We start from the raw sequence: 22,801 nt of genomic DNA, 5'->3' as shown, positions 1-22,801 counted from the left end.
ACTGCCTGTTTTAAATACTAGATCGTCTCACAAGTGGAACTTGCAACAACGAATTTATTTCCTTTTTCATAATGGCAACTTGATATCAAGCACAAACACAGTTAAGAGTATCTTTCATTGTTCCATGTTCACTACTTCACATGCTTTATTGCTGCATCCAATACATAAATGGCAAGAATATAAATACAGTCATTTTTCTCTTGCTTTGTCTACAGGGCATTTTTCTGATACAGAGACCTTGCCTATAGAATTTGTTCCTTCTGGAATTTTGTTGAGTGCGATCATCTACAGGGGAGAATGCAGCTTGCTAATCAGGTTTTTCACACATTACCATTCAAAAATGTATTGCTGTACAAAACAGTGGAAGGTACTAGTTATTTTACACATTATGATGCTGCATACATAATAGTATGTATGGGCTACAGTAACATTGACTGATATTGTTTATTATAACTATCTTTTCAAATAGCATGACATGCTATTTGAAAAGATAGTTATAATATCATTTCATAGATGCTATGAAAATGAGTGCCATACACAAATGTCCAAGTTATGACTTATTTCAGCCTTTGATGCCTCCATGGTGATGTTTCTGGAGCAGAGTTTAAGTGCACTTTCTGTGGGACATCCCAACACTTCTTGCTTTACAGCCTGCCTGGTTCAAGGCTCCCAGCACAATTGGAAACTGATGTTATTTATTGAAGCTGACATCTTTCTCTTAGTCACTTTTTCTCTGCCCTTGGGAAAAACAAAACAGAGAAGAATAATGTAGAAAATTGTTATAAAATCTTCATTACAACTGTACCACAAAATAATTTGTAGAGAGCTGGTTGTGGGAGGCAACATAACTGATTACTGCAATATTCAGTATAGTTCTCTCCTCTACTCTTTACCCAACATATTGATTTCAAAAAATTCTTTCTCTATGCAACTTGAGAAGGTATTGTGAGTGTTAATGTCTCTCTCTGTCAGAATGATAGGCTTTTTGTTACTTTTTTACCTTTGTACTATGACTCTTCAAACTGGGTGAGCTGTCCTTTCCTTTCAGAGTCAACATTATGGTGCTTTTACAGGGACTGATGGGGTTTCCTCAGGTTTGTGATTGTATTAGTCAAGGATGTCAAACAATGTGATACTTCTCCACTAAACAAAAGAGAAATGTTGCATACACTAATTTTCCAAAAACACCCTGTGGGAAAACACTTCCAGTTTTTGAGAGCTTATGCAAGTACATCTGAGTAACATTGTAGCTTGTCAAAGAGATCTTTTGGGAAATCTAGCATTTCAAATTGCAGACAGACTTTCATATTGGTCCTTGTGCGCTACATTTAAGAGCTGTAACAATTATAATTTTTTGGGACTCTGGAGGTAGATGAAAAACAATTTTAAATAGTTGTTTGGGGATTTGTCACAGAGTGCTTAGAACCAGCAGCTGAATCAGCACTCTGGTCACTGTAAATCCAGTTAGTGCCTGAGAGAGGGCCTAACTGAGTGTAGGAATGACTAGTTACTATATCGGCCTGGGCTGGGGAGAGCAAAGGACCTAATTAGTCCCTAAACTGCAAGAATAGAAAAGGAGCACAGGAAGGAAGTCCAAGGGAGAGGACTGTCTTGGCATGGAGTGAGGTCCATTATGATTGTATAACACTATAAATAAGAATTGCTGCACGGGAGTGTAAGAGCATGGTGGCTTATAAAACACAAATCTAGTACCCAGTGGTGGTTACAGACTGGATGTGTCAGTCATTTATGTGAGATGACAGGAGTGGAGGAACTGCCTTGTCACACGGTTAAATGATGTTCCCTCAAATTTAGAAGAAAAATATTCCAATCTTTTTTGTGAAATGCCTTGAGCTAAACTATTTTGATCTTAGGTATATAACACTCTCAAAATTCAGTTTAGTAAGAGTTCATACACTATTTGGTAGCACACAGAATAAAGAAAGACCTGTTCAGAAAAAAATGGTGGTTAAGCCCTTAGCAGAAGGGGAGGATGGTGTTTCTGTTAGTCCACCAAAACTTTCCTCTCTGACAAGCATCACTCTGGCCTTGCTTGGGTTTAGTTTGAGGCAGCTGCTTTTCATCCATGTATGATCTCCCCTAGGCATTGTGGTATCTGTGCCAGCACTAGTTGCATCTGTGAAAAATGAGAGATACAGCTGAGTCATTAGTGTACTGATCACAAAATCTGAGGTATCTCATTAATTCTCCAAATGGTCTTACATAGACATTGAAAGAGTAGGGGAACTTTCCAGATTTCACACATCTGGACTTTTGGGGAAGACGAGAAGTTGCCTATCACCATTCTCTATTGAAGAGAAATGACTGGCAATATTGTAGCCAGGTAAATAATGTGCACAAGTTTTAGTATTCACTTAAATCTTAAAATGAATTTCCTTCAGTTGTGCTTAGCCCCCGCTTTCATCAGTCATCAAGAGAGAATCCAGAGCTAGAACTATATCACTGAATCAGAGACCTCCAAAGCTTGAACTAAAAGAGTAAGGGCCAGATTTTTAAAGGTATTTAGGCACCTAACTTCCGTTGAAATTAACAATTAGGTATCTAAATACCTTTAAAATTCAGATCTAAGTCCTTTACTGGTGGGACAGACCCTAGAGGGAAGAATGATCCAACACTCTTAGACAGTGTAGGTACCTCTCTTGTGATAGTTTTCAATGAACATTCAGTGAATGTGTTTTATTTGCACAGTGTTCATGGGAAAACAACATTTAAATTTGCACCTGCGCATAAACTGAATTTTCAGTGGATTTTCAATAAGTCTTGGCACAATGGAGAAGTCCTAGATTATCTATTTTAGGAACATGACTTCAGAGTGAAAATTCACTTTTCAAAGACTGTCTAAATGAGTCAAGCCTTGTTGTGACCTTGTGGGTCTCAGTATCTAAGTCTTGTAACATGTTCATGTAGGTCTATAGCAACCTTTGAAGGATGTCTCAGAAATTAAAAGACCTGTAAGGCTGCTACTTGGAGTTATATTCATCCTCTGCACAGAATCATTCCTTTGACTTGGCAAGTAGATCAGATACCCATTTGGGTGAGCATTTCTGAAGTCTTCATTTAACATTACTCAAAAGCACCTCTTTCTTGAGAATTGGTGCTGCCTGTTAATCTCTCACAAGTGGGGAATCTATACTGAATTTACTCAATATATTATATGAGATTATGAGTGAACAGAGGGACTGATGGGATCACAAATGTGACTACTTACATAATCTTAGACTAACCTTTGGTTCCTTGAGAGATCATGCTCACAATCTGACTTCAACATAAAAGTGCATATTATCCATGCAGAGAATTAGGGTTATAAACTATTGTTCAGAATATTAAAAGTCTCAGTTCCAATATTTCATTTTACCAATCCTCAGTTCAAATTTGAAGTCAGTAGACAATTAGGATTGAAGTGTTTTAACACCTCTGAATTTAAAACTAGAAGGTGCTAAAGCGCCCGGATGTGCCATTGGCAGTATTGGAGTATCCTACTCCTTGCCTCTCTGAAGTCACAAAGATGATAATCCTAGACAGATGACAAGTAAGCAGTTGCATGGTTCACAACCACAATACTGCATTCATTGCCTTAAAGTAATGTTGAGTAGGAAACATGCACTACACCATGCCAAGGCACCAGTGAGGACTAAACTGAAACAAATGTTTATTGGTCAGGGTCCTGGTCAAGGATTTGATTGGCACTGGGAGGCAGAGGCCGTGCAGAAAGTTTGAGGACTGTGGATTTTTGGTGGATCTGGGTCCCATTCAGTCTTTATTCTCCTCTTCATATAGCAAATTCTTATTTGATTGAACTGATCAGTTGAGAATGTAATTTTAAATGTGTAAATCAGAAATTGTACTTCAACTTTTTTAACGTTGCCCTGCAATGGACTCTACGTTTATTTTGCAAGCTCTCCTTCTCTCCTTCTGCAATTTGGTTAGATAGTAAAATCAAATTTCAATTTCTAGTTTATATAATTGATTGTAGAGAAATCTTGCAGAGAGCTGGTTAATTTATGCAACTTGTAATTAAGAATGTAACTTCTTTTAACTAAGATCATTATACTTATTATGAACTCCAAGACTCCAGTGTATTGCTCTCAGTCACTGTGAGCCAGACATAGAACGACCTTTTCTTAATTAGAGTATGTGCTTGTGCATTAGAACCTGTCGTTCACGCAAAGTTTGCAAGAATGATAGCATTACTGCGGGCTTTGTCAACAAATATTAAGTGAACAAATGAGTTGATCTGTATTTTAAATTTCCTCATCTCCGCTGTTATTGAGTTTTCATTAGATTTATTTATTTGTTTTACACCAGAAAAAGGTCATTGATCAGAAAGCAGGACCCTCAGTGAAGCATGATGTAATTAATGGCAGTAGAATTCATTTTCTTTCTTATTGAATAAGATAAGTTGACCACTTTTTGCAGAGTTTTTTCTTCTAAGATTTTTGTGGAAAACATGCTTATTAAAATAAGCCAGTGAAGAATTAATGGGTTTAACTTGGCCAGGTTGGAGAAGGCAATCATTTAAAATTGTATGACAGGAGAACATTTCAGTGATGCTGCCTAGAAAAAAACAAAGACCTCCTCGCACAAAGGATACTGAAATGCTTTCTGACGCTGTGTGCCAGCATCTCTCCACCCAGAGACGGCCCATTCCCTGAGAATTATTCACTTGTTTGTGTTGTGCCCACACAATTATTCGTCTAAGAGTCCCACCCTCAAAGTGACATCAGCAGAGGAGAAGGATAGTCTTGTGGCACGACTCAGGAGACCCAAGTACAGACACTGCCACAGATTTCTTGTGCAACTATTGGCAAGTTACTTTGGGTACATATACACTGTAGCTAGAAGAGTCGTAGATTCCAAGGCTAGAAGGAACCATTTTGTGATCATCTAGTCAGTCCTATATAACACAGGTGACTGACCTTCCCCAAAATAATTCTAGAGCATATATTTTAGAAAAAACATCCAACTTTGATTTTAAAATGGTCAGTGATGTAGAATCCACTACAACCCTTGGTAAATTGTTTCTATGGTTAATTACTCTCACTATCAACAATTACACCTTATTTCCAGTCTGAATTTGTCTACCTTTATTTTTCAACCATTGGATTGTGTTATACCTTTCTCTGCTAGATCGAAGAGCCGATTACTATTTGTTCCTTATGTAGATACTTATAGGCTAATCAAATCACCATTTAACCTTTTCGTTAAAATGAATAGATTGAGCTCCTTAGAAAAATATTTTCTAACCCTTTAACCATTCTGAAGACTCTTCTCTGAACCCTCTCCAATTTATCTACATCCTTCTTGAATTGTGGGCACCAGGACTGGACACAGTATTCCATCAGCAGTCTCACTAGTGCCAAATATAGAGCTAAAGTAATCTTTCTAATCTCACTCAAGATTCCTCCGTTCATGCGTCCCAGGATCGCATTAGGTTTTTTTGTTCACAGCGTCACACTGCGAACTCATGTTTAGCTGAGTATCCACCATAATCCCCTAATCTTTTTTCAGAGTCACTGCTTCCCAAGATGCAGTCCCCCATCCTGTTAAGTATAGCCTATGTTCTTTGTTCCTAGATATAGCTAAATATAAGAGTATATATTAAACATTGAGCCATTTCCTTGAGCCCAGTTTCCCAAGCGATCCAGATTGCTCTGACCTGTTCTTTGTTATTTACCATTTCTGCAATTTTTGTATCATCTGCAAACTTTATCAGTGATTTTTTTTTCCAGGTCACTGATAAAAATGTTACATAGCATAGAGCCAAGAACTGATCTCTGTGGGATCCAATTGATGACAATTCCCTGTTTACAATTGCTAACTGATAGGTCTCAAAATGTGAGTTTTTAATCTATTTAATGTGTATGTTAATTTTATATTCTAGTTTTTCAATCAAAATGTCATGTGGTACCAAGTCAAATGCCTAGAGAATTCTCAGTGTATTACATCAACATTAATATCTTTATCAACCAAACATGTAATCTCATCATAAAAAGATATCAAATTAGTTTGACTGGATCTATTTTACAATGTTGATTTGCATTGATTACATTACCCTCCTTTAATTCTTTATTGAGTCCTGTATCAGCCATTCCATTATCTTGCCTGGGATCAGTATCAAGCTGACAGGTATAATTACCCAGGTCATTCCATTTACCCTTTTTAAAACTTGTCATAACATTAGCTTTTTTTCAGTCTTCTGGAACTTCCCCATTGCTCCAAGACTTATTGAAAATCCACATTAATGGTCCAATGAAGCTCTCAGCCTTTTAAAACTCTTGGATGCCAGTTATTTGGACCTGCTGATTTAAAAATGTCCAACTTTAGTAGCTTCCATCTAATATCCTCCAGAGATACTAGTGGAATGGAAAGAACATTATCATCAGTATTTGATGAAACTCTATTTTTTTACGCAAATACAAACCAAAAATATGTACTGATACTACTTCTACCTTTTCTGAATGATTATTAGTATTGATAATTCTACCATTTCCCTCTAGTAATGGACCAATTGTCCTTAACTCTTCTTTATTTCCTAGCTCAGGTAGACATACAGAGACTAACTTTGATCAATCTAGCATGCTAAAAATGGCAGCATGGACAGTGGCTTGGGCCCAGCATGTACCTAGGATCTCAGATTGGATTACACTCAGGCAGCTAGCTTAAGTCGCTGCCCATGCCACTGTGGCCACACAATTATTTTTAGCATACTAGTTCAATGAAAGCTAGCATGTGTACATCTACCTGAACTTGAAATTACACCTTCCAGCTACAGTTTATACATATTCTTAGAGCAGTGGTTCTTAACCTTTACTGCAGCCTGCACTCCTTTCGTTCTCAAAATATGTTCTTGCACCCCTTATCAAATCACTGAAGTAGGTCAGTTCTTTAAACCTAGATATATTTTGTTTATATACTACAGTAATTGTTAAACGTATAATGTTAATAAATACATAGGTTTGATGAAACAAAGTAGTTGTACTTGTTATACCAATAAAATAAAAACCAGCAGGATCTTAAAGGGGAAAAGGCAAAATGCCACATTTATTGTGAATACAGAAAGAATCATAATAAGCAGTTAGTTATAGCTATAACATTCCCTTCAATTTCGTATTTATTCACACACACACACACACACACACAGGTTCTGCAAGGTTGTTATCATAGTTACCAGCCTTAGAGTTGCTCATGCCAAGCCACTGGCCAGGTGGCCTGGACATGAGGAGGGAGCAGGGCCTTGTCAGATGCTCATCTGATGCTCCTGGAAGTTGGTTTGCAGAATCAGACCCCAAAATTCTCACTTTCTAGAGTCCATTTTTAATAGGAATTTCTTCCTATGCCAGTCTATGGGAATTGCTTCATCATGCTGTTGCTGAATCAATCGGCAGATGGCACATTCCTGATGGCTCCATGCTGCCAGATGTTATCTTGTTCTTTGGTTCTCCCATCCTTGAGACTGTCGGGTGGATTCCAGTCTTCCCTCTGGGGGTCCTCTGGTTATTTCCACTTGACGCCTTCTTCAGCCGATGGACACTGGATTCTTAGGCTGGCACCTCCCTGATCATTCAGTTATTATCCACACCAAGCATCCATCCACAATATCTATTTTAATCACAATTGTTAAAGCCAGATGAATACAACAAAAGGGCGGGGAGTCTCTGGGTGCTGTTTGTGTTGTTACAGAGTATTGCTTTGAGTCTCTCTGTGTGAGTAGTTGTTCTTACAAAGAATTGCTTTGAGAACAGACTGTGTTAAGTGAGCTGTAGCTCATGAAAGCTTATAGCTTAGATAAATTGGTTAGTCTCTAAGGTGCCACTAGTCCTCCTTTTCTTTTTGCGAAAACAGACTAACACGGCTGCTACTCTGAAACCTGACTCTGTCTTAGAATGTACTAACACAATTAGCAGCTTGCAAGCTTCACACAGAGAGGAAGAGAAACAGTACCAAAAACCAAGAGACCTGTTAATTAGTAATACCCTGGAATTTAAACTATGGGGAATCAAACTCATTTGTGATTTTAATACAGAACTTCTTTAATATGATCCAACATACTTACGTGCCTGTTCTTAACTTGTGTTTTCAATGATTTACCTTCTAAAAAAATCTGGGATGTCTTGCACCCCTGGAAAGGGCATCTCGCATCCCCAGGGAGTGCATGCACCCCAGGTTAAGAACCACTGCCTTAGAGGCTAGTCTACAGTATGAGCAAGGGATGTGATTCCCTTGCTCATGTACACATACCTGCATTAGTTCTCATGGAGCTGGTGTGCGAATAAATAGCAGTATAGTCATGGTAGCGCAGCTGCAATGGTGGTACAGCTGAGCAGTGCTATAAACCCACTTGAAACGGGTGGGTATGTACTTGGCCTGGCTCAGCTGTGCCTTCGCTGCCCCTACCTGTGCTACCGGGGCTACACTACTATTTGTACTCACACTAGTTCTATGAGAGCTAGGATAAGTATGTGTTCATGAGCAGGGGAATCATGCTCCAAGCTTGTACTCTCGACATGGCCTTAATCTTTGTGTGCCTCAGGTCCCCATCTGTAAAATGAGGCTAATAGCACTTCCCTTCCTCATAGGGGTGTTTTGAAGATAACTATGCTAATGACTCTGAGGGGCTCTGCTGCTATTCCAAAGGGGAATAAATAGCTAGATAAGCAAGTTCAAGAATATGGTAGCGCAGAAAAGTCCAACGACAGCAGGCAGAAAAAGTCACTTTTTTAAAAAGTTGGTGGTTGCTGTTTTTTCCTGTTGTGTAAGAGGAATAATGTTCCTAGCAAGTGGAAGGGTATAATTAACTCTTTTCCCCCCACTCTGAAATGAACCCTGTGGCTTTACCCTCAGCATTTAATTGTCTGAAAAAAAATACTGCCAACATAACCTGCTGCTATGAATATAATCCCTTAAAGACAACAATTGAAATCCATTCTATCTGTTTTAGGCAATTAAAGAGTGTTTCTCTCTGTGGTAATTAGTGTCATTTTCCTCAACAGTAACAGTCCCATGGAGCTTTCTGGTCTTTCATCTCAGCTTAATTATTATAAGCAATGAAAGCTGATTATTTTGTAGATTTGAATGAGGAAATATAGCTGAATACCAACTACCTCCAAACATTCCCAAAAATACAGAAGCAGGAAAGGACAAAGGTCTATTTAATCCATTGATTTGCTACCAAAATTTTAACAAGGGGATCAGAAATGTTCCACCTGAGTTGAGGCTACATTCAACATTGCCTAGATAAAATAATACCCCCACACCAAAATCATGAACCCACACAGCTGTCTCAATCCACCATTGCCACTTCTCCTTGCAGCTCATGGAGGCTTCTCTGTCTGACTCCATGACCTGGCAGCAGTTCCTCAAAGCAGAGATGGATGATCTGTAGCCTTTGCTAGTAGCAGTGGAGGCAGGCATTTCATTCAGAGGCCTCGTGCTATGGTTGGTTGGTGAGGAATGGGTCCCCTCTTTTGGCTGGTTGGGAATAGATCCCCTTTGGCTCTTGCAGGGATGAGTCTCCCTTAACAGCTGGCAGTCTCCCTTTGCTGGTATAGAAGGATGAAATGAGAGAGCAAGTCTCTCCCAGATGGCATGATCGGTTTGTTGGGAAAATAGATTTACCCTGACTGGTGGAGTGTCTGGAGGGACCAGGTCTCCAGACTATTTCGCAGTCCAGGCTCTCAAAGCTTCATGCTTGATAAAATGTCGGGGAGAGAAGTAAGTTTCAGGATTCCCACTCAGTGCAGAAGTAACTTGGTCAAGTTTTCTTCCTATTCGTTGCTGGAGCAACCTGCAGGGGTGCATAGTTCAGAAACTATGTGATGTATCCACCTCTCCTGCTCTTAATGGTGCTGTTAGGGGATGCAGGAGGGGAGTTCCCCTTGCAGTAATTGCATGACAAAGGCGGGCACCCACACAGTACAGCAGCTACCTGAGTTAATAGCCAGCTCAATGCCAGCTTTAAAGAGGGCTAGAAAATTTAACAAGTTACATTTTACAATTTAACAGCATTCTGAGGATGGCCTCTCAAACAAGATTCCCAGTTACTATGATCAGGGTTGGCCTGAGAATTTGGGGTGTGTTATTCTTTTTTATAAACACCCCAGATTTAACTTAATCATTTTACATAAGAAGTGTGTGCATGGGGGTGGTGTGGATATTTTAGTAACCTGCTTACCAGACATTTGCTGCTGAAATTGAGCCAAGATACTTGTTTGTTTAAATCATAGAGATCAATTTATATAATTTTATATTTTCAAGGCTATCTTCTCAAGAAAAGGGACTAGACATTTTTTAATGAAAGCTGAGATTCTTCTTTTTGGGGCCAAAGGTCTGTTCTGTTAACTAGAGGTTTGCACAAGCCCCGCTCCAACTCATCAGTAATTTTTGCGACTTGTGTAGTGCCATCAGTTTCTTCCTTTCCTCTAACCTGATTACAAGAAAGTGCCTCTTCTAAAGAGTCCCCCGTAGCATGATGTGTTAATAATTAAACAAAGCTTCTTTCTTCTTCTGAAGAGAAAGCTGAATCTCAGAGGACTATGGTTTGGATCAATTCAATGAACAAAACTTGTTTTAGACTGTAACTATTTACCTTCCATATTTTGGAGGTGTTTGTAGTTAACAGGTTGAAAACAAGATCTTTGCTTAAACACCTCAAACTGATTTTATTAAGTGTTTTGGAACTAGGATGTGCCTAAGAAGCTGGGTTTCGTTTTCTTCTTTCAAACTGTACATTTAGCTCTAGTTTGGAAACCTTACCAGCTTTCCCCCCCATTATGCATTCTCAAGAGCCCAATAGAGTATATTACACATGTGAGAGTGTCTGTTGGAGGGAGGGTATCTGATGTAACTGCATAGAGTTAGCCTCTGCATCGTTAAGGTAGCTACCAGCTTCCATGATGAACCCCAGTTTTCTGTCTTTAATTTGGAAAACTGGTTTGGCCCAGATATCTCTAGATTTACTCTATAGACATAGCAGAGCATCTTGGTGATGCTGAAAAAAAATTGTCAATATATAATTAAGTAAAATCCTTAACAATTTCTGGGCACAATCATAGTTCCCACAAAAAACTCTTATTGATGTAAATGGGAACAGGATCAGGATTGTTATTTCAAATGCAGTTACGATCATATTTCAGTCACCATAATGACTTGCCTTTGATTCCAAAGAAAGTAGATTATTGAAATGTGACATCATTCCTAAATCAGAACAGTCTTCAATAATTTGAAATGGCCAGGATCAGTTTCAAGTATCTCTTCAAAGTTTTCTACTTGTAACTTTCTTTCATATAGGCCTAAATACGTACATTAAATTATATTTAATAGTATTAAGCATTTCAGGATCTCAGAGCTTTTCCATAAAGCCTGACAGGATTGTATACACAAGAGTTTTCCCCACATGCACATTTTAAGGTTGGTTGTTTTTGTTTTTATTTAAGTTGTTGCAAGGGATGACTGTTTTGTCTTTGTAGGAGAAGCCATTTCACTGTGTATAGTCACTGTCTATGTCTAGTTCCATAGTCTTGAAGTCTGCATCATAAAGATCTGCAGTTGAGCTCTGTTAGCACGGATTAAAGTGACTCAGTTCATATACATCCAGGCACTTTCTTTGCGATGTCTCTAAAGGCATTATCTTTGTATATAAGTGCACTGGCTTTTCACTTACGGAGACTTGGGTCCCAGTCTTGCAGAGACTTCAGCATGTGTGCTTAAGACTTCGCAGGATTGAGGCCTTGGATTCAGGCACAAAGCTTTGATAACTTCAACCTTTTCTCTAGTAACTTTTTGTTTATCATAGAAAACCACCCCACCAAATGGACAGCCTCTTTTCATTCAATTCCCTCCTTCAGATATATTCTCTGTGAAGCCTTATCAGAAATATCCATTAAAGAAAGAGAAAAAAAAAACAAAAAACCCAGACCACTTCCACTGCTTTGGGACTGAACCCTCATTTTGTCATCTAGTATATTTTGTGTCTGACCCTTATTGTATGTCTAATTTAGACTGTAAATTCCACTGGGTATGTACCACCTGTGTTCCATACCACACACTATGTATTGTGGTATTCAAAAATAGCACAGTTCAGTACAATTGCCAGAAAATGCCCAGGAAATAGCACTAGTGGGGCAGATCTCAAATGAAGTACCTTAAAAGAGCATGTAAGGCGACAAAGACCCTCATTCTGTAACTGATTACATGCAGATCCCCACTGGGGCGCTGTGTAGGTACACTGGCATACCCACATGCAACTGATTGCAGGGTTAGGGCCTTACACGCATCTGCTCACACCTTACTATGCTATGTATGAGTAAGGCATGGTATTATCAGTTGTTTTGTTTCATGATCTGTAAATATTTCTCAAGAGATCCTCACATACTAGATGTACAGCTAGAGCACAACTGACTGTGTTGTCATGGGTTACACTGAAATTATGGCAGTTTTCACTGTCTTGCATATAAAAGATGTTGTGTTTATATATAAATACATGCACACACTACTTGAAGGCTTTGTGGTGGCAATTTGCATATCATCCAATGCAAATAGCATACATCTTCCACATGTTCTCTCATTTCCAGTTAGTACAAAGAAGCTGATTTACACAAATCAGAATCAACAGTCCTTTTGCAAGAAAAATATTGATGCACCTAAGGAAAGCCTTTATATTTTTAAACAAAAGCTATTATAAATATTATTTAAAGAACTTGTTACATATGTATTTATTGGTGTATTGAAGTTGTGTGCGTGTGTAGAATTGTTACTGTATTACTTCTATGGTTACTTCTGATCAAAGACATAGATTAATAGATTCCAAGGCCAGAAGGGACCATTGGGATAAACTAGTCTGAGCCCCTGTATAACACAGGCCATAGAACTTCCCCCAAATAATTCCTGTTTGAACTAGAGCATCTCTTTTTAGAAACATAGCACTGTGCAGTGTGTGCAAATGAGAAAACGGACAAAATCCACTGAGATTGCCCCCTCCGATCTCCTCTTTCCATGGAATCATCCTATTGTTAGAAATGGAGAGGGACACTGTTTACTCTACCTTGGAGCAGGCTGTGTCATGCCATTCCAAATTTGGGAGTGTGCTGTGATTGTTCCAGGATCTATAAGATTTTCTGAGCAATCTCTGAGAGTTGGAACATTCATGCAGAGGTTAAATGCTTCCCTAACACTCCCCTTCCCCAATGACAGTTCATGTCCCTGCAGGTTTAAAGAGAAATGATGTTGTGGAGAATAACTATCCTCCACCCCATAACTCATCTTTCACTGCCCTGAAAACTAAGCCATAGCCACCGCACCTGAAGAGCCGGTGGAACAGTGGGAACTGGTCCATGTTAGGGGGCTTATTCCTTCCCCACTTACTTCCCTGGTCCTTCTCGCATGAACAGAGAGCAACAATACCCAAAGTCCAATGGTGCAAACAATTCAATGTTTATTGGGGTGAACTTCCAGCAAGCATGATTCCAGTTTCCTTCTTTAGCGTCCCCCTTCCCAGCTCTGACACCACAGAGCCTTACACCTGTGTCCCTGTTCCCATTCCTGCCCTTAGCCAAACATGATTCCAATTTCCCCACCCCCATTCCCTGTTCCCATTTCCCCCTCCCACTTCCTGCTTGACTGCAGACTATATAGTAAAACTTGAGTTCTGCTTAGCTATTCCTTAACCAATCATTTTACTGAAATTTAACTAACCAATCCTAACATATTGTAACATGATTATTTAACCAATTATATCCCACCACCTTAATTAGTTTACACCCAGCAAAATTAATTATACAGCAGACAGGAACAATCACAGAACCAGACAGAGATTATACAGACAAACAATAGCAAAGTGGGAACTACAATGACAAAACAATACAGAAGTGAGGATTTCACATCGCAGCTATTGATAAGTGAGATCTTGCCAGACAGGATGCTATCAAACTAAGTTTCCTTTTACATCTTCTAGGCACTTCCCTTTCTCTGGAGGTGATAGGCATTATCAGGACAGGATTGTATTCCTAACAGCCCAATAGCACCTTCTTTCAGTATGACTAGTTTGGAATGTGAGGATGTGACTGGTCGCTTCCCAGCTTATGGCTGCCTCTGTTGCTTAGCTAAAGGCCTTAGCCTAAGCACAGGGCCTCAGACTGTCACAGTAAGAGAAGGACCTTACACTGGCAGACAGTGATTTTGATTCTTTTATACCTCTATAACTAGCCAAGTGATAAGAATACACCTAAATTCTTAGAGTATAGGCCTTTACAGACAGGCCTGAATATCTATAACCTAACAGTCCAGCCCACCTGTGCCTCATTAACAACCTCTGGCTGGAGCTTGTGAGAAGACATGGGGACTGTATAAGAAGCTAGAGGGCCACAGGAAACAGGAAGAAGAAGTGGTGGTAGAATGAAGCTGTAAGGAGCTAGAAGTCTCTGCAAGCTGTTGAGAGTAGAAGATTGCAAGAGAGTCTGAGACTTCAGGGGCCAAGGATCCAGTCAGTTAGGGGTGGGAGAGGCCTGCCAAAAGCAGGGAATAACCACAGTGAATCGAGAAGGCTTGGATACTCTCCTGTGAAAAGGGGAGAAGCCCAAGACTGAGTTTGGGATATGAGGGGAAAAAGACTCTAGCTAGATAGGGGTGGCTGTGGCCCAGGAGACAGGAGGATTCTCCTCTGGAAAAAGAGGAAAAGCCCTAGGACTGAGTGCTCTTTTAAATTCTATAAAGTAAATTAAATTTATAAGGGGAATGTTTTACATATTCTGGATGGGTGGAGTTTGTTTAAGGAGCCCACAAGAGGGAAAAGGTGAAGTAGGGTGCTGCAGAACCACCCCAGACCAGTGAATGGGTGGCGGCTACCCTTGATTTCACCCTAAATACGTGAAAGGGGTATCTGTGGAGATGAAGGTGCTACTGGATAGCTCAGCTCCCATTCCGCTGGCCATAATTTCTTCATTTTTGAGGAAATTCCGGAACATTCCCAGCCACCACAGGATTCTCATGCAAGAGGCATTATTTAGTCCTAAGTCAGGAAACAATTATCCTTATAAACTAATAATTGAAAACATTTGAGGAGAAAATGGAAGAGAGTTACCTACTCAAAATAAACACAGTCAGTGTTGCTGAAACAAACAAGACCCTCTTCCCTTGTGTGTTCCTGCCCTAGGTGCCCCTGTTTATGGAGTATGAAACTGGAGGATGGAAGTGATTTTTCTCTCTATTTAGCTTTGCTTTTTGAATAGCTAACACTTGTCTCCAATTCTAAGCTTTCTGTGTAATTTTTTTCATTGGATAGTCTTCTTCTGTAGACATTTGAATTAAGTGGTGAGAATTTATTCTTCCACAGTACATTAACCTCATCTATTTTCCACTGATCCAACAGCAGTAAAGCACCCCATCAGTATTTGAACTCAGTTATTTCTATACCCAGACTGGCTGTGTTACACAGCAGGGTAGGCAGTCTTTACTCAATTACTGTAAATACTCTTGTGATGTTTAATTTCCACCAAGTAACTAGCTGACCTCATCAATAATGGTATTGCTCAAACATATTTTAACGGAGTAAGCAACTAGGTGAAGCTGTTAAATTTAGGTTTTGTCTACACCGCCAATTGAATGACAAAACTTTTGTCGTTCACAGGTGCTTAAAAAAAGCCCCTCCCCCCGAAAGACAAAAGCTTTGCCGTGGCAAGTGGCAGGGTAAATGGCTCGTTGTCGGCAGGAGTGCTGTTCTGTCAACAATGCAAAACCTGCTCATAGGGGTGGAAGTATTTTGTTGTCAAAAGTGCCGAGAAACAGCGTTTACACTGCCCGACTTTTAGCCACACGGCCATGTTGACACGGCCATGTCACTAAAAGCTATGTAGTGTAGACAAAGCCCAAAGCAGTCACATTCATTTTATTTTAGGGCCCTTTAAAATGAAGGTGGGGGGAATTCATGTTTCGTATACGGGAAATGTTAAAATATTGTGAAAGCTCCTAAGAACACATTAAAACAACAAGGAGATAAAAAGAAGGGTGAAAATATTGCCTGACTCACTTAAAAAAATAAACAAGCCTGAAATAGGTTTTAAGATGTGTGATTAATTTGTTTACAGCTAATTTAGACATTGCACTGTTTCTGCCATTTTAATGTCCTCTCATAATTTGGATGAAAGCTTTTCTGTAAGTTGATTTTGGACATCCAGGAAAAAAACATAACAAAAGTAACATTAGCTAGGATATTTCCTAGAAACAAACATCTAAACATTCATCCAGGGAAACAAGACTTCAATATCTTCAAATGCAACACAAGTGTTTTATACAAAATAAGCTGTGCTGTTGTGCAGTGTGCCTTCTGGACTAGGAAGGAAATTTTGATGGCTCTGGCAACAGGCTACACCTTTTTACAGAAACGAAGGCTAGTGGTGTAAATGGTTGATTTACACCAGATGAGGATCAGGCCCTAAATACCTAGACATTTTAGGGGAACCACCACTGGTGACACTTCATAAGTTCAAAGACGCACAAATTCAAATCCCCACAGGAAATAGCTTTCAGCAACATTGTTGTGCGCTATTATATTAAGAGTCTGGAATTCCAGAGACCTTCCAAATATCAAAGATAAATTTACATAGTAGGCCAAAGGTGTGACTCAAAAGGGATAATATGTGGTTTATAGTTACAAAGAAATAATGGCATAAATAATGCATTTGGTCATACTGTTATCATGTATCCTCTCTTTACTCAGGGTAGATTAATATGGCCAATACATGTACTGTATCTGTTCATGCTTTAAATTCACTGCTCCTGATTCCTGTATTCTTGTTTATCTCTCCTTCCACTCACTTTTTAAAAATCACTATTCTCCCTTTCTTTAAATAACTATCCGTTCAGATGTTTTAGTGTATCTTCCTGTTACCATAAACTTCAACAAGAAACAATCCTTCCATCAATATAAGATTGGCATTAAAATGGAATACAATGAGACTTTCCTGGTATACAAATACACAGGAAATTATATACAATTATATATGATTCAGTATTCTGGAATATAACAGAAAAATAGATACAATAATTCAAAATATTGGCTGCAGTGATTTTTTGTCAACAAAAAAATAGTACATTATATTTTAACCATATTAAATAGGTTTTTTTTTTTAAATTTGTGGAAGATTTGACACTTCTGCCCCATCTATTAAGGGATGAGAAAGATCCCAGTCTGCTTTTCTGGGTCCTTTAGAGAGACTTATGCATAATTGTGGTAGTTAAAATCATAAAATCACTCCAGTATAGTATGTAGAAAGATAAGAGGAATGGACTGAGTGCAACTCATGTTAGCACAAATGTGGCTCTTCATTGCCCTCTAGGGGCTACACTGAATATAAAATGTTGTGAGGCTGCAACTATCTAGAGCAGGGATTCTCAAACTTCATTGCACCGTGACCCCCCTCTGACAACAAAAATTACTACATGACCCCAGGAAGGGGGGACCAAAGCCTGAGCCCACCTAACCAGTGCTGCCCAGGGTGGCTGGGACAAAGCCCCACTGCCCTGGGCAGGGGGACCAAAGCCCAAGGGCTTCATCCCCAGGTGGGGGGACATGTAACCTGAGCCCCATAATCCAGGACTGAAGCCCTTGGGCTTTGGCTTCGGCCCCGGGTGGTGGGGTTTGGGCTTCGGCTTTGGCCCTGGGACCCAGCAAGTCTAAGCCAGCCCTGGCAACCCCATTAAAATGTGGTCATGACCCACTTTGGGGTCCCGACCCACAGTTTGAGAACCACTGATCTAGAGAACCATATGCTTTAGCTCAAGCAGTAGAGGCTCATGATTTTAAAACCATAGGTCCCAGGCAAGGGACTTCATTATAAAGTGTGGATCCCCATAGAGAAACCAACCCAGATCTCCTCTGTGACAGGCAGGGATATTTACCAATGTATTTACTATACATTCACAGAGGTACAGGTGACCAATTATGGATGTAAGCTACTGCTGGGGTTTGGTGGGGTCAGAGAGTGCAGCTGGAGAGAGGGACATAAGGAGTCAAATGTGGAGAGAGAATAAAGTGGAAGGAGTTAACCATAGAGTAAACTCTGGTGAGGGAGGGCAGAAGAGAACTCAGGATGCTAATGATTGAAAGTCATTGAAAGAGTGGGAAAGAGGTCAGGAGGGAGTGCAAAGTGCTAAGACAGAGGTCAGAGAGGGACCTGAGCTATAGAGCAGTCAGAGTGGCAGCAGTACTGAATAAAGACAAGGGTCCAGATTCTGAGCTGTACCTCTCAAGGGGGGTAGCTTGGGAGCTGGACTGAAGGTTTGGGACAAAGGTAGCTTTACTCTATCTTTTGTGCCTTCTGAATTCTGGACTGGTCTGTGGCCTCAGAGCCTCTCTAAAATCACTGCGTCTTCAAAAATCTTCCCATGGGTTGCTCCACAAAGAGCTCTAATCACACTTTTTCCTGCCTCTGGGCTCACCTCTGCCCTGCCATGAAGCCAGGAACCACGCTGGTTATCCAGCTTGGTAGTGGTAATGGAATCCAGCTGCTTTCTAGCCCCTTTGCTCAGAAGCGGTGCAAAGGCACTAGAATGTAACTGAGAATGGGGATCACAAGCTAGAGCATGGCTAAGGGTGAGGGAAAAAGTAGGGAATGATGGCAGAAGGTGGAGACTAAATGATCAGAGGGCTTTCCAGTGTAAAAATTGAGATTTCTGTCGGTAATGGCTCAATTGTCCACCATTGCAACAATCCAGAAAAGTCAGTGGAAGACAATTAAAGACAAGCTGTAAACATCAAAGCTGCTTGGACTTGAAAAGGAATGATACAAGAGCCAGGGGATCAGCTTGTCTGTGAACAAAGACAAAAAAAAAAACCTGATTCAGTATATCACAGGGTGGAGAAAGACAGTTTGGATCCATTCACTGAGAAGGTACCTTGAAACAGAGAGGGTGCTTCATGAAAAACTGAGTCCTGGCTCCTGTGGGGCCAGCAATTGCTGCAAAAGACTGAAGTTTGGGGTAAGAATCAACTCTATTAGATACAAAATGTAACGATTAATTAGGTATAGACCCTAGTTTGCCTTTTATGATGTTGTTTGGTATGTAACCATTTGTTTCCATCACTCACACTTGTTTATCTTTGAAGCTCTATTTCTCACAATACATTTCTGTGACAGAACGCAGAGAGTTAACAAGTGAGCCTGCACTCTGATCACTCTGACACCCATTAGTTCTCCTGGAGACATCTGATTAGCTAGTTACCTTTAATTACTCCAATCAGGCTGGTGAGCTAATGGAAGAGAGGAACAGGGCAAGCTGATCTCAGTCGCACAGATGCCTCAAGGCAGGGAGACCACTGCTCCTCTTGAGCCCCGGGGAAAGGGCCGAAAGCACAGAGGTTGATATAAATAGTAGTGTTGCATGGGATGGTAAAATAAATGGCATTGTGGACACAAGCAGTAAAGTCCAAATCAGTTTCTGTGGCATGAAAAGACAGGAGTGGAGTAAGCCTGCAACAGTTTCCTTTTGCTTTACTATAATCTAACTCCTGTGCGCTATATGATACAGTCGTGGTAGTCTAGGGATTCACTGTTCTTTTGAGAGCAGGGCATCTGGGATTTCTGTAGGTATCCAGTGATCAGGGGTTTGCAAAAAGAAAAGGAGTACTTGTGGCACCTTAGAGACTAACCAATTTATTTGAGCATAAGCTTTCGTGAGCTACAGCTCACTTCATCGGATGCATACTGTGGAAAGTGTAGAAGATCTTTTTATACACAGCATGAAAAAATACCTCCCCCACCCCACTCTCCTGCTGGTGTTAGCTTATCTAAAGTGATTATCATACACATTGTAAGGAGAGTGGTCACTTTAGATAAGCTATTACCAACAGGAGAGTGGGTTTTGTTTGGGGGGGGGGGAAGAAAACCTGAATTTGTGCTGGAAATGGCCCAACTTGATTATCATACACATTGTAAGGAGAGTGATCACTTTAGATAAGCTATTACCAGCGGGAGAGTGGGGTGGGGGGAGGTATTTTTTCATGCTTTGTGTGTATAAAAAGATCTTCTACACTTTCCACAGTATGCATCTGATGAAGTGAGCTGTAGCTCACAAAAGCTTATGCTCAAATAAGTTGGTTAGTCTCTAAGGTGCCACAAATACTCCTTTTCTTTTTGCAAATACAGACTAACATGGCTGTTACTCTGAAACCTGATCAGGGGTTGGATATCACAGGAGGACACTTTGAATGGACTTGGGGGTGGGGATGCATCTACTCTCAACCATCAGAGGTGGTATAGCACCATGAAGAGTACTTGAGTGTCTGACAGGCTGGCTGAATTAGGGAGCTAACACCTAGCTTGCCCAGGCAAGACTCTGTCACGCTGGAGGCAGGTGGCAACAAGGAGACTCTCAGCCATGGGTGCCCTGAGAATCAACACAGAACTGCCCCCTTTTTCCTCCCCACAAAAGACCCAACTATAACAACAAATCACCCTACCAAAAGAAGACACTCTGCTGCACACGCTTCTCCCCCTTGGCAGGGGATGAGAGAACAAACTCATCACTTCAGTTTTGCCAACCTCAAGAGATCAAAAATCTTGAGACTGGTCCAAACTAGTGAGACTTTTCTTAAAGTCTCATTTATGTTTTTTGGAACTAAATGGTTACTATTCCTTTTTTGCTATAAAAGTTCGTTTCTCCCATCTCTAAATCATTGCCCTCTAGGACTCATCCTCACCTGACTATTTTAACAGTGTAATAATGAAGGGCACTTGAGAGAGCAGTCCCCGAATGAGAGTGACATCCTTCAGTGTGACTTCAAGCTGTGGTGTCATTATCTCAGGAAAGTGAGGAGACTGAAACTTCCCCTAAAAGAACAAAAGAGTCCCCAGAGAAAAACTTCACAGAATTCCATTTTCACCTATGTCACTTGCATACAGACTCCATCAGTGTGCTCAAAGGCGTCACAGCTTTTCGTGTCCAACAGAATGTTGAAGTAATGAAAGCAAAGGAAAAAATTCACCTCCTTCAGAGGTTTTTCTCTCAGAAGGTATCAAATTGAACAATACCTACAGATTAGAAATATGTTCCTGCTTGCAGATCCCCTAGCAAATGAAGAGGATAAACAATGCCACCTAATTTTTGCAAAAAGAAAAGGAGTACTTGTGGCACCTTAGAGACTAACCAATTTATTCGAGCATAAGCTTTCGTGAGCTACAGCTCACTTCATCGGGTGCATACCTAATTTTTGGAGCATTTAAAGATGTGTTAAGTGTTGTAAGATTGTGGTTTAACCTCTGTATGGTCTATACTGTGGAAATCCTGACAAAGGCAAATTCCAGACTATTGCAGAATCTGTTAGTGGGCTACAAAGAAATTCATAGCTGATAACACCCTGAAAAGAAGGGTCTTCATTTGGATAAGACAATGAGTCAGTGCTAGCCTGAATGTCTTGGTCAAGAAGTATTTGATTTCCTCAATTCAGGAAAAAAAAAAAGAATGAAAATGCCACAGAGAAGATATATGCAGAAAAAGGGGAATCTGTAGGCAATATGAGACCCAATGCCCCGCTCTCACAGAGAGAAGGAATTGAACTGATACAACTGAACACCCTTCACCAACCTTACAGGGCTAAGTGGCATTGTAAAGATATACAATTTTTCCTGTTATTTCTTAGAGGACTGGATTCACAATGGGACTTTTCATTGTGACACTGAGCATCAGAGCACCTACCTTGCAGGTGCCTAGAAAAATCTCTGGAACAGTACTGGGATTAACAAAGCCTGAGTTAGGTACCTAGGCTCCCAAGAAAATGAAGGGGAAAAGGCAGGCACGTGAAAATGTGATCCCCAGAGCACTCACCTGACAGATTGCTATTCAAATCCTCTCTCCTCATCAGGCAGAGGAGGAATTGAACTAGGGTTCTGTCACCTCCTGAGTGAATACTCTAATCACTTGGCTAAAGGTTAGAAGGGAACTCATCCTCCTCTGGCTGTCTTGGGAGGAGTTAAGTGGTCTCTGAGCACACCTAACAGCTCAGGTCCCACATCTGAGATAAGTGGAGGAGTGCTTATTTTCCCTCTGTTCCTGAATTGTGCTAGGGCTTTAGGCTCCCGGATGCCTTGTCAGGCAACAGTGTACATGCCTACAGGCAGAAACATAGGTGGCAGGGGAACTTTTCCAGTGAAAGAAGTTGAGTGAGTTCAGGTGCCTACAAGGTTAGGTGGCAGCCAAGCAAGGATTTTGTGGATTGTAGTGGTTCCTACATCTGGGGTTTAGGCACCTAAGTACCTAGGTGGATCGAAGTCAATGTCCCAAGACCCTTGAATGAGTTATGAGTCCAAAATCAGAAATGGAATTGGAGAACAAAACAAGAGGAGAGGCTCAACAATGTCCCCTCATTTTGCATACCCATACGGCGCACACGTTTTTCCTTGAAATTGGGTAATCTAACTGAAGAATTAGTGTGGGGCTATACTAAAGAATCATACAAGTGTGTGATTGGTTGTTCTATCAAAAGCCTCAGTGATGTTGTGATAAAGCATTATACCATATTCTCCGGGTGCTTCAATTCTGCTGAACATTTATTGGAGACAGGAAACCATAATTGACTCCTTCCACAGCCCATGTGTTATTTAATAAGCCAAGAAATCAAACATGACAGATGTCAAGTAACCAAATTACAGCATCGACCTTTGCAATACAAAGGATTCCTGTCAAAGTTTAATAGGCTATTTATCCGAGAAAATTCATCCTTCAGGAAATGACTGCCTTGACCCCCAGTTAATAAAATATTGTGCAGAGCCTAAGTCCACAGAGACAGCAACTA

General features: G+C 40.4%; 1 protein-coding gene across 1 annotated transcript in view; it reads left to right on the top strand.

Moving 5' to 3' along the window:
• The window catches only part of NPY1R (neuropeptide Y receptor Y1), an 87,674-nt gene that overhangs the window by 60,277 nt on the left and 4,596 nt on the right, over positions 1 to 22,801 (top strand). The window lies entirely within an intron of this gene.

The sequence above is a fragment of the Lepidochelys kempii genome, chromosome 4 (genome assembly GCF_965140265.1).
Source record: "Lepidochelys kempii isolate rLepKem1 chromosome 4, rLepKem1.hap2, whole genome shotgun sequence".
Taxonomy (NCBI): domain Eukaryota; kingdom Metazoa; phylum Chordata; order Testudines; family Cheloniidae; genus Lepidochelys; species Lepidochelys kempii.
This window is presented reverse-complemented; position numbering and strand designations above follow the sequence as displayed.